This window comes from Diabrotica virgifera, chromosome 7 (assembly GCF_917563875.1).
Source record: "Diabrotica virgifera virgifera chromosome 7, PGI_DIABVI_V3a".
Lineage (NCBI taxonomy): Eukaryota > Metazoa > Arthropoda > Insecta > Coleoptera > Chrysomelidae > Diabrotica > Diabrotica virgifera.
The window spans coordinates 72,829,082-72,840,821 of record NC_065449.1 but is presented as its reverse complement, the minus strand read 5'-3'; positions in this window follow the sequence as shown (position 1 = coordinate 72,840,821).

The following is an 11,740-nucleotide window of genomic DNA, read 5'->3' as shown; positions in this document are numbered from 1 at the left end:
GAATATTCGCTTGGAAATATTCTCGACTCACATCACTAGATGTGCTAAAAAGCATTTCTACCATAATAACGAGATCAGGAATTGTTTTTTCATCGAAACACCTTAGAATCTTTTTGGAACTTCGCTAGCAGTGACTTACTTTTAGTTAATTTTGTAGCGCTTAGAAATTAGGGGGAAGATAAAAGCTTGGAAAATTTAGATACTGCTTAAATACAAAAGGGTCGAGAAAACTAGGGGATATTTCTAAAAACTACTTTGCTACGGCGGCTCGTGTTTTGGTTGGAGAGCTAAGGTTGTGAGTTCGTTAAGAAGAAGTTAGGGATTAGGGAATATTTACTACTATCAAAAATTTAAACAAGGGTACTTACAGATATCCTGGGGTGTTAAATATAAATCCTGGCTATATTTTGTTAGGGCGCCTTACCAGGAGTTTTACTTTCTATGATCATCCAACATCTTAAAATTTGACTCTAAAAAGCTTTTAAAGTTTGTGGTTAAAATTTTGCCAATAGGTTAGCGGTAAATAAACAGGACAAAATACACAGTTATGGCATTTATTGAAAAATTATTCCTTGAGATAACAAAACTTTCAGATTACATAAAAGATTACCTGTAAAAAAATACATCTACTTTTCTGAACATAGGTTATGGTGCACCAAAAGATAAACAATAATATTATTGCATTGAGGATTTGATATCTGACTTAATTATGACTTGTATAACTGACTGACTGACCTAATTATGACATATATTATAGCATTTGCATTAAAACAAAAATTTATATTCATTCAGGGAACAATGTTTACATTAAAGAATTACTGACTACTCCTCGTAGTACTTAATTATTGAAAATAACAACAACTATGTCACCTGTCAAATATCATTCCGTAAATCTTTTATTTTTAACTATTTCAAAAGGTTTCAAAAAGGATTTTAACATTAACTTACAATTATGTCTTTACAATAATATTTTAATGATGGAAGCAAAATTATTCTTTGTTCTGTTCAACAATTTACTTTTTCATTTTTGTATTTTAAGTTCCAAAAAGATTTATTTTTTTATGTTGAAAGAAATTAACGTTATTAGTTTGAGAATTTTATAATTATTAAAAGTCACTATACCTTAAAATTCAAAACATTCACCATTGTGAAACTTGACATGACACTTGACAGCACGTACGTAGTTCATACGTCACTCGAAGGGGAAAATGTCAATGGAAAATTACTGATTGCACCATATACCATTATACCATGAAAATACCATAAAAAAAAGGAAATTTGCTTATTTACCTCGGGAAATAGGTTTTCTAATCCAGGACACGGGAGGCTTGGGTTTAATTCATCACTACGATATTAGTACTATGCCGGCTTTCATAAATACATACGCAGTATTTTTACAAAGCGTATATTACACTTTTACCATCAAAAAAGGAACTGCTACACCATCAAACTGATGGTACACCTACTTAACAACAACACAGAAGAACTTTGATAGATCCCATTTACTTGGAAATTCTTTTTGCGTCGCAAAAAAGCCGGTTACTGACTATCGATGTTTACTGATTCACTACCATTGTAAGAATGCCTGCTTTCTTCTCCGTCTCCTGCCAAAATTCCTTGATCCTGTCACTACGCAATTTCCGGCTTCCGTTCTTCAGAGCCAATTACGAGCTTCGATCTTTGTACCAAATTCAAACAAACCAATCAAATTGATTTTCAACATTTCTTCTAGAAAGTTCATCTACGCATTAGAACTGTACTTTTGTCAGCACTTCTTACAAATTCTGTTTTTGCGTCTCAAATAAACAGGAATCTTGTAACACATTGAAATGTTGCGCAATACTTCGTAGATGTATACAGGTGCGGTTTTAGAAAATTCCTTGCAATCTGAATTTAAGTAAAAAACTGAATAAAAAAATTTGGACTTCTTAGAGAGGGATTGTAAAATCTATACAAATCTAAAGATCATATTTTCACTGGTTTTTCAAACGCTACACAGCCTCCTCCGAAAAGAGAAAGCTCGGATAGCTATCCAGTTTTCGATAAACCAAACAAAAATCAACCATGACTCCTTGAGTGAGGCTAAACAATCACATCAAAATTTTTTTAGATGATGGTTAGTGGGGATTAAATTAAACAAACAAACGTTAGGGATTGGGCTAGCGTACCATCGATCGCCAGACTCTTTAAAGTCGAGTAGACTGAAATGTGTAATGACTCTAAAATGAACTGTAGGTGACAAGAGTTTCTGTGCCTTGGGGAAGAAGCTAACATTGTGCCCTGTGTGGACCTCGCTGACATCCACAACAGTAACACAAGTGAAATATCAGGGCAGGCACAGCCTTGTCACCTCGTTGCCTAACCGCGAGCGGTTTTCGAGAACTAAAAAAATCATTTGAGCTCTAGGCTCAGCAGATACGCATCTGCCTAAACTCCACTAAACGCCTAGCGAGTTTCAGGGAATGTTGTTGGCAACGGTTCAGCAAAAATGAGGATTTAGAATCTCCAGTCTAAATACCTCAATGAGACAAAGTAATCTTAACATTTGTCTCAAGTCGAGATCGGTAACTTTATGTTAAACGTCTCACAGGGAATATACTCACTTCAACAACTAGACTAAAATAAAAGAAGACTAACAAAGGGGGATACAACAACAACAAGGGCCAAATCACAACAAATTCATACAAGGGGGTATACGACAACAACAGGGACCAAAAGACGACATACCAAAATCAAAGAGAATATCAACTTCTTATCAAGACTAAGGGAACTGAAGAACAATACAGGGGGAACATGGAATAGGGGATCAGGACTAAGGGGATGACATATTATCTCCATCAGATACAAAAGGTTTTAAGTCTTTAACATGCCATTTACCAAGATCAGAACCATTTAAATCAGAGAGGCGATACACCACTGGTGACAACTTTTCACGGACTGTAGCTTCAATGTACCTCGGTGCTAGTTTAGACATAAACTTGTTAGCAGCATTAGACAGGACTTTATTCCTTTTCCATACTCTATCTCCTACTTGGAATTGGACTTCTCTTCTTCGTAAGTTGTAACTTCTAGCGTTACGTTCATATCCTTTTCGAAGATTAGCCCTGACCTTTTCGAAGACTTGACTTAATCCTTTTACTTCTGAAGCATACATATCACGGTTACCAGGAATAATTTCTAGATCTTGCTTCCGTTGATCGTTTTGATCAACACCATAGTAGTTTCCACTCAGGGGAACATGACGGCCATAATTAAGGAAAGCTGGGGTGTATCCAGTTACTTCGTGCTTTGCGGCATTAATAGCTTGTCTGATCTTTGCTAAATTCTTGTCCCAGTCTACGTGGTCTTTTATATACATACGGATTGCTGTTCCAATGGTTTTATTATTTCTCTCCACAAAATTACATTGTGGTGCATACACGGGGCTAAACCATACTTTCTGAACATTATACCTACTACAGAGATTAATTAGAAGAGCGTTGTTCAGATTTGAGGCATTATCACAAATCACATACTGGGGAACACCAAACATCAGGAAGACATTATCTTCCAAAAATTCAGTAATACTCTTAGCCGTAGCCTTCCTCAAAGGATGGACTAAGGTATATTTACTAAACCAATCAGCAACCACTAATAACCATGTATAACCTTTTTTAGAACGAACAAAGGGACCTATCAGATCAATGGCAACTATTTGCCAGGGGAATTGGGCTTCTCTCTGCTTACCCATTTTACCTAAAGGAGCATGATTTGGTGTTTTCTGAGCACCACAAACTTTACATGATCTGACAAACTTAAGCACATCACAACGCATTTTGGGCCAATAGTACCTTTCTTGAATACGGGACAAAGTTTTATAGAATCCAAGGTGAGCACACGTAGGTGGCTCATGACAAGATTGCATTACTTCTAATCTTTGGTGTTTGGGAACTAAAATTTTCCATTCAATATCATTAGTCTTGAAAGAATTGGGGGATGGGGCATACTTGTAAATGAAATCATTTTCCACTTTCCATTGTGGAAAATCACCAGGGGAACGGAGTATCTTTGATCTTAAATCATCGAACCAAGGGTCTATTCTGTCAAGATCTATTTCTAGATAATCAACTTTTTGGGCATCTTTGGGTGTATCATTGGTATGAGCTCGAGATAAAGCATCAGGGACTAAATGGGATGTTCCTTTTCTATGAATCAAATCGAAGGTATGTTGTCTTAGGCGCATAGCCCACCTGGCTAATTTGCCTGTAGGATTGGACAGTTTATTCAACCAGAGAAGTGAATGGTGGTCAGTAATGACCGAAAACTTAACTCCTTCAATATAACCTCGAAATTTCTCGATAGCGAAGATCACTGCGAGACATTCTCGCTCTGTAACTGAATAATTTCTTTCAGCTCGGGAAAGGGACCTACTTGCATAAGCTATAACTTTTTCTTCACCATCAATAGTTTGAGTCAAGACACCACCAAGACCAGTGTCAGATGCATCACATTGCACAACAAAGGGAAGTTCGAAATTGGGTTGGGCTAAGATAGGGGCAGAAATTAGGAGTTCTTTAATTTTCAAAAAAGCTTTTTCAGCTTCACTAGTCCAAACTACTGGTTGTTTTTTCTTTCTATGACCTTTAAGGAGGTCATTAATAGGGGAGGCTAAACTGGAAAAATCTCTAATGAAACGACGATACCAGGAACACATACCTATAAATCTTTTAATTTCAGTAGAATTAGATGGCCTGGGATAATTAACCATAGCTAAGATTTTTTCAGGATCTGCTTTAAGGGAATTGTTACCAACTACATAACCAAGATACTTCAATTCAGATTTAAAAAAATCACACTTATCGATGTTAATGGTCAAGTTTGCTTCTTTCAGTTTATCTCTTATAATTTTCAACAATCGGATATGTTCGTCAAAAGATGGGGTACACACTATGATGTCATCTAAATAACAGAATATATAGGGTTCAAATTCAGGGCCAAAGATAACATCAACAAGTCTTTGTTGAATCTGTGCACTATTACACAAACCAAAAGGAACAGAAGTGAATTGAAAGGAACCTCTACCAGAAACATTAAAGGCTGTCTTTTTCCTAGAGTCAGGATGCAGCGGGATTTGCCAGAAGGCTTTTCTTAAATCAATGGAGCTAATGCATTTAGCTCCTCTAAGCAACGAAAGAATTCTGTCTATTTGGGGTAAAGGATAAGTATCATGAACAGTGACTTCATTCAATGAACGACCATCAAAACAGAACCTATATTCACCTGACTTTTTCTTGACTAATAATATGGGACTTGACCATGGGGATTGGGCTGGTTCGATTACTCCTAATCGTAACATTTCATCTAACTCTTCATGTAGTATTTTGTTCATATAAGGGGATAAAGGATATTGTCTTTTCTTAAATGGCTTTGCATCACCAGTGTCAATAACCATTTCAATTTTATTGGTTCTTCCAATGTACTTGGAACTAGAAATTTCCTCAAAAGAAGCGACTGTGGAATCTACTAAATTTTTTTCAGTGGGAGAAAATGAGTCTACAGAATACAAAGTTTCTGTTTTCTCTTCCTTTTGGGAAGAATGCCATGTTCCATCTCTAAATTTCAACAACACCGAAAATTTATGCATAAAGTTACTTCCCAAAATAAAACTATGGGAAACGGAGGGTACGACAAGAAATTTCACTACTTGGGAAACACCATCAGCCTCAATTGGAAGATCAATAGTACCAACAACTGATTTTTGAGAACCATGTGCTAAGCAGACGTGTTTACAGGGAGTAGAATTATATTTAATTCCTTGGGAATCCAAAAATTTAACTCCAGCGGCACCTACTACGGATGTGGTGCAACCACTGTCTAAGAGGGCGACAAAGTTTTTAGAAAAGATAGAAATACTAACATGAGGACGACTGTCACAACCTTTCTTTTCAAAAAGAGGGTTAAGTATGTTTTGGGGGGATTTGTCGGGCTTAACTCTATATGGAGTGCAACTGCCGACTGGCTGCACACTACCTAGTTTTTTTGACACATACAGGAGGACGTTCTCACTCCTTTATTACCACAACGAGAACAAGACATTTCTCTGTTTGTACAATTGCGAGAAATGTGGTTGGGCTTACCACAAGTAAAACAAAAAATAATTTTTCTAGGGTTGTCATGTGTTTGGTAGGGTTGTGGAGGGGGTTGCATTGAATGAGGTTGATAAGAAGAAGACTGATTTCCATACGGTCGATAGGGAGGGGATTGCATCAACGGAGGTGGATAAGAAGACTGATTTCTGTGGGGTGGATAAGAAGAAGAAGACTGATGTCTTTCTGGTGGATAAGAAGAAGAAGACTGATGTCTTTCATCAGTATCTACTGGAGGATTGGGTCTCTCATTTCTCTGCGTAGACTTGGATTTCTTAAAGGGACGATCTTGCTTTTCTCGTTTGTCTCCTTTGGGGTTATCAGGCTTGTCTTGTTTATCAAGTACCTGAAGCTTCTCTTGGGGTTTTTCTAAATCCTCTAATGAAATACCAGCAAGACCTTTTGTAGTTTGAAGCAGGGGCAAAACATTTTGCTCCAAACGTTTAACAGTTATGACTAACATTTCGACAGTGGGAAAATCTTGAAGGGCTACGAGTGGAATATAATCCACCAAAATATTTTTTCTTAAAATCTTTACTCGTTGGGCTTCAGACGGGTACTCTTCTAAACGTTTAAAGAGATTCTCCATGATTGCGGAATAAATAGTGATTGACTCAGACTTTTTTTGTTTTCGACCTTTAATTTCATCAAGGAGATTATCATTATAATCTGGGGGTAGGAAAGCAGTTTTGAGAAGGGTTACCAACTCATTCCAACTGTTAACTGTATTTCCAACACTCCTATACCAAATAGCAGCGTTTCCGTCGAATAACTCAAAAGCTGATCTAAACAGGACATCATCAGAAATATTTCTGGATCTAGCAGAATCTCTTACTTTTTCTAAAAATGTGGGAAGGGCTTTACTCTCACCATTAAATTTGATATTTAAATCAGAAACTCTAACAGGAGTTGAAATTTGTATAATAGGGGCTGAAACTGAACTAATAGGGGCAACGGGGACTGAAGTTGTACCACTAGTCGATGGGACGGACACATTGTCAGATGTCTCTTCCTTTTCTAAGACATCTCCAGTCAACATCAATAAATCCATCTTATAGTTGTCAATAACTTCTTTTATAGCTTCTTCTACATTATCAGGGAAATTTTCCAATCTGAAATCCAGATGACTGGACCTTGTTTTGAAACGAGCAAAGTCAGCCTTTGATGACTGTGCACTCATTGCCCGCGCAATACTTTGCAAATCTGCTAATATTGACTGGATTGTAGGCAACTCTTGATCAGGATCGACTACATTTTTAGTCAAATCAATGGAAGATGAGATGGTCTCTTTACTTAACTGACCTCTCAACAACTTACGTTTTTCTTCAACAGTCTTATTTTGGACATTAAAACCTCTTATGAAAAGTTCATAAGATAACTCATCGGTTTTCAGATCATTAACTTGGGTAGACTTCATTTTTAAAACTGGGGTGAAAGCAACACACAGGGGAAAGACCAAAGGGAATAGTAGAAAGTATGACTTTCGGACAAAAAACCGTTTCTATTTATCAAACGAACACAAACCTCACTTGCACTCTCACGCAGCCAGATCCTAACCTCACTGACTTTGTTGCATCTTCTGCTCTTGGTCTGCAATCACTCAATAAACAAAAGAGGGGTCAATAAACTATTCGTCAAAAAATTCACACTCCACCACTGACACGGACTAACAGGGAATAACACAAGGGTACACAAAACAAACAGGAAACAACAGACTCAAATATTTTCAGACAAAACAGGGATAGACAAACACAAACAATATTGAAACTTGCTTCTCGAATGAGCTTACACGGGATAACACCAACAACGGTTCTTGTTCCGATAACTAATGGGAGTGTTCCTAGACAACTAAGCACACTTCCTTTATCACGAGTATTACACTTGTGATCTATTCTGGTACAAGAAGGGAAAAACAAATAGTAATTGGACTGACTAACTACTTTACTTCACGGATACACTCAAACTACTTCACAGGCAGACTCCAACTAACCTTTGGTATCTTTATGAAACTGACAAAGCTAGATTAGTTGAGAAAAAAAATAATGGGACAACTAGACAACATTGGGACTAAAAACTCAAACGGAAACTACACAGATTATACACATATACTCAAATGACGAACAAAAAAAATCACAAAAACAAGTTATTCTGTAAAAAATTGTTAATCAATTATGAATAAATGCACAAGTACAACTAAAATGTTATACTTTATCAATAGTTTCAATATTGGAATGTTCAACGCTACTTATATAGACTACTAGTCTATACAATCAATATTTTTTTTAAAAAAAATTTAAATATTGCTTTCACCATGGGTACTGTATTAACATCTACTATAAGTACATACATAAAAACAATGTTAATACACTACAATGAGTACATATTTACACATCCTATTGAAAATTTTATACCACTTCGTAACGTTAAAAAAATGTAGGGGCTCTTGGGCTAAACTATGTTGCGATACTGGTTGTGATAGTAGAATCGGTCTCAAATCTGGGGCAAGGAGAGGAAATTAAGTTGAAAAACAGTTGGGACTAACTAAAAAAATGTAAACTGCTTGGGAACAACTTAACGATATGACTGGGGGGTGAAAAGAGACTGGCCTCACGTCTGAGGGTGCTATTTTGTAGCGCACAACTGGACACTGAAAGAGGCAGAAAAATGAATCGGCCCCACGTTCTAGGGCGACATTTTGTAGCGCTTAGAAATTAGGGGGAAGATAAAAGCTTGGAAAATTTAGATACTGCTTAAATACAAAAGGGTCGAGAAAACTAGGGGATATTTCTAAAATCTACTTTGCTACGGCGGCTCGTGTTTTGGTTGGAGAGCTAAGGTTGTGAGTTCGTTAAGAAGAAGTTAGGGATTAGGGAATATTTACTACTATCAAAAATTTAAACAAGGGTACTTACAGATATCCTGGGGTGTTAAATATAAATCCTGGCTATATTTTGTTAGGGCGCCTTACCAGGAGTTTTACTTTCTATGATCATCCAACATCTTAAAATTTGACTCTAAAAAGCTTTTAAAGTTTGTGGTTAAAATTTTGCCAATAGGTTAGCGGTAAATAAACAGGACAAAATACACAGTTATGGCATTTATTGAAAAATTATTCCTTGAGATAACAAAACTTTCAGATTACATAAAAGATTACCTGTAAAAAAATACATCTACTTTTCTGAACATAGGTTATGGTGCACCAAAAGATAAACAATAATATTATTGCATTGAGGATTTGATATCTGACTTAATTATGACTTGTATAACTGACTGACTGACCTAATTATGACATATATTATAGCATTTGCATTAAAACAAAAATTTATATTCATTCAGGGAACAATGTTTACATTAAAGAATTACTGACTACTCCTCGTAGTACTTAATTATTGAAAATAACAACAACTATGTCACCTGTCAAATATCATTCCGTAAATCTTTTATTTTTAACTATTTCAAAAGGTTTCAAAAAGGATTTTAACATTAACTTACAATTATGTCTTTACAATAATATTTTAATGATGGAAGCAAAATTATTCTTTGTTCTGTTCAACAATTTACTTTTTCATTTTTGTATTTTAAGTTCCAAAAAGATTTATTTTTTTATGTTGAAAGAAATTAACGTTATTAGTTTGAGAATTTTATAATTATTAAAAGTCACTATACCTTAAAATTCAAAACATTCACCATTGTGAAACTTGACATGACACTTGACAGCACGTACGTAGTTCATACGTCACTCGAAGGGGAAAATGTCAATGGAAAATTACTGATTGCACCATATACCATTATACCATGAAAATACCATAAAAAAAAGGAAATTTGCTTATTTACCTCGGGAAATAGGTTTTCTAATCCAGGAGACGGGAGGCTTGGGTTTAATTCATCACTACGATATTAGTACTATGCCGGCTTTCATAAATACATACGCAGTATTTTTACAAAGCGTATATTACACTTTTACCATCAAAAAAGGAACTGCTACACCATCAAACTGATGGTACACCTACTTAACAACAACACAGAAGAACTTTGATAGATCCCATTTACTTGGAAATTCTTTTTGCGTCGCAAAAAAGCCGGTTACTGACTATCGATGTTTACTGATTCACTACCATTGTAAGAATGCCTGCTTTCTTCTCCGTCTCCTGCCAAAATTCCTTGATCCTGTCACTACGCAATTTCCGGCTTCCGTTCTTCAGAGCCAATTACGAGCTTCGATCTTTGTACCAAATTCAAACAAACCAATCAAATTGATTTTCAACATTTCTTCTAGAAAGTTCATCTACGCATTAGAACTGTACTTTTGTCAGCACTTCTTACAAATTCTGTTTTTGCGTCTCAAATAAACAGGAATCTTGTAACACATTGAAATGTTGCGCAATACTTCGTAGATGTATACAGGTGGGGTTTTAGAAAATTCCTTGCAATCTGAATTTAAGTAAAAAACTGAATAAAAAAATTTGGACTTCTTAGAGAGGGATTGTAAAATCTATACAAATCTAAAGATCATATTTTCACTGGTTTTTTAAACGCTACAATTTTATTAATATTTTATAAGAGGAGAGTCCTTTTGGTTTGTTTTCTGGACTTGGTTTAGTACCTTTAGTTTTAATTATATTATTATTTGTAGATTTTTACACATTTAAATTGAAAATGTGAGAACTTTTGTTTTCTATACTTCCACAAAATTTATTATTTACAACTATGTGACTACAGCTGTTTCGGCAGAGTGGCTTTCTCAAGTGATATAATTTACAATGTGTTTGCCTTTTTAAGTCTCTAACTGAAGAGGTTGAGGAGTGGGGAGCTGTTTGTCTCGAGTTGGTCATTCAGAATTATATCTGTATTTTTCAATTTATTAATTTCCATAGATTCTAATAAAGATAGCTTAAGGCCTTTATTTTGAATATGCAGAATTTGAAACTGTTCATTAAAAAAATGATTATGTTCTAAAAGGTGCAGTGCGGACACTTCTACATACGCACTTCACCTTCTAGATCATAATCATTCTTTCGATGAGGAGTTTCAAATTCTGCATATCCAAAATAAAGGCCTTAAGCTATCTTTTTTAGAATCTATGGAAATTAATAAACTGAAAAATACAGATAAAATTCTGAATGAACAACTCGAGACAAACAGCTCCCCACTCCTCAACCTCTTCAGTTAGAGACTTAAAAAGGCAAACACATTGTAAATTATATCACTTGAGAAAGGCACTCTGCCGAAACAGCTGTAGTCACATAGTTGTAAATAATAAATTTTGTGGAAGTATAGAAAACAAAAATTTTCAGTGTTTTATTGTGAGATAAAATGAACTTCCATCAAGTAACGGTCGAATCCATCAAATGTAAAAATATTTTATTTTTTTCAAAAAAATTAGCTACATCAGTAGTTTTTGATCTATAATTTAATAGAATGCAAAAATTTAAAGGATTTAAGGCAAGTAGTGTACGCACACGACCACATGGCATTTAGATAAGAAAACAAGTATAAGTATGTATCCAAAGAAAGTTGCTCTACTCTTCCATATTTTAGAAGCAGGCTTCTTGACCAGCGATGTTGCGGCCGCGGTGGTGAGGAGATCGCACAAGCTCCGTAGTCGTTGTTACGTG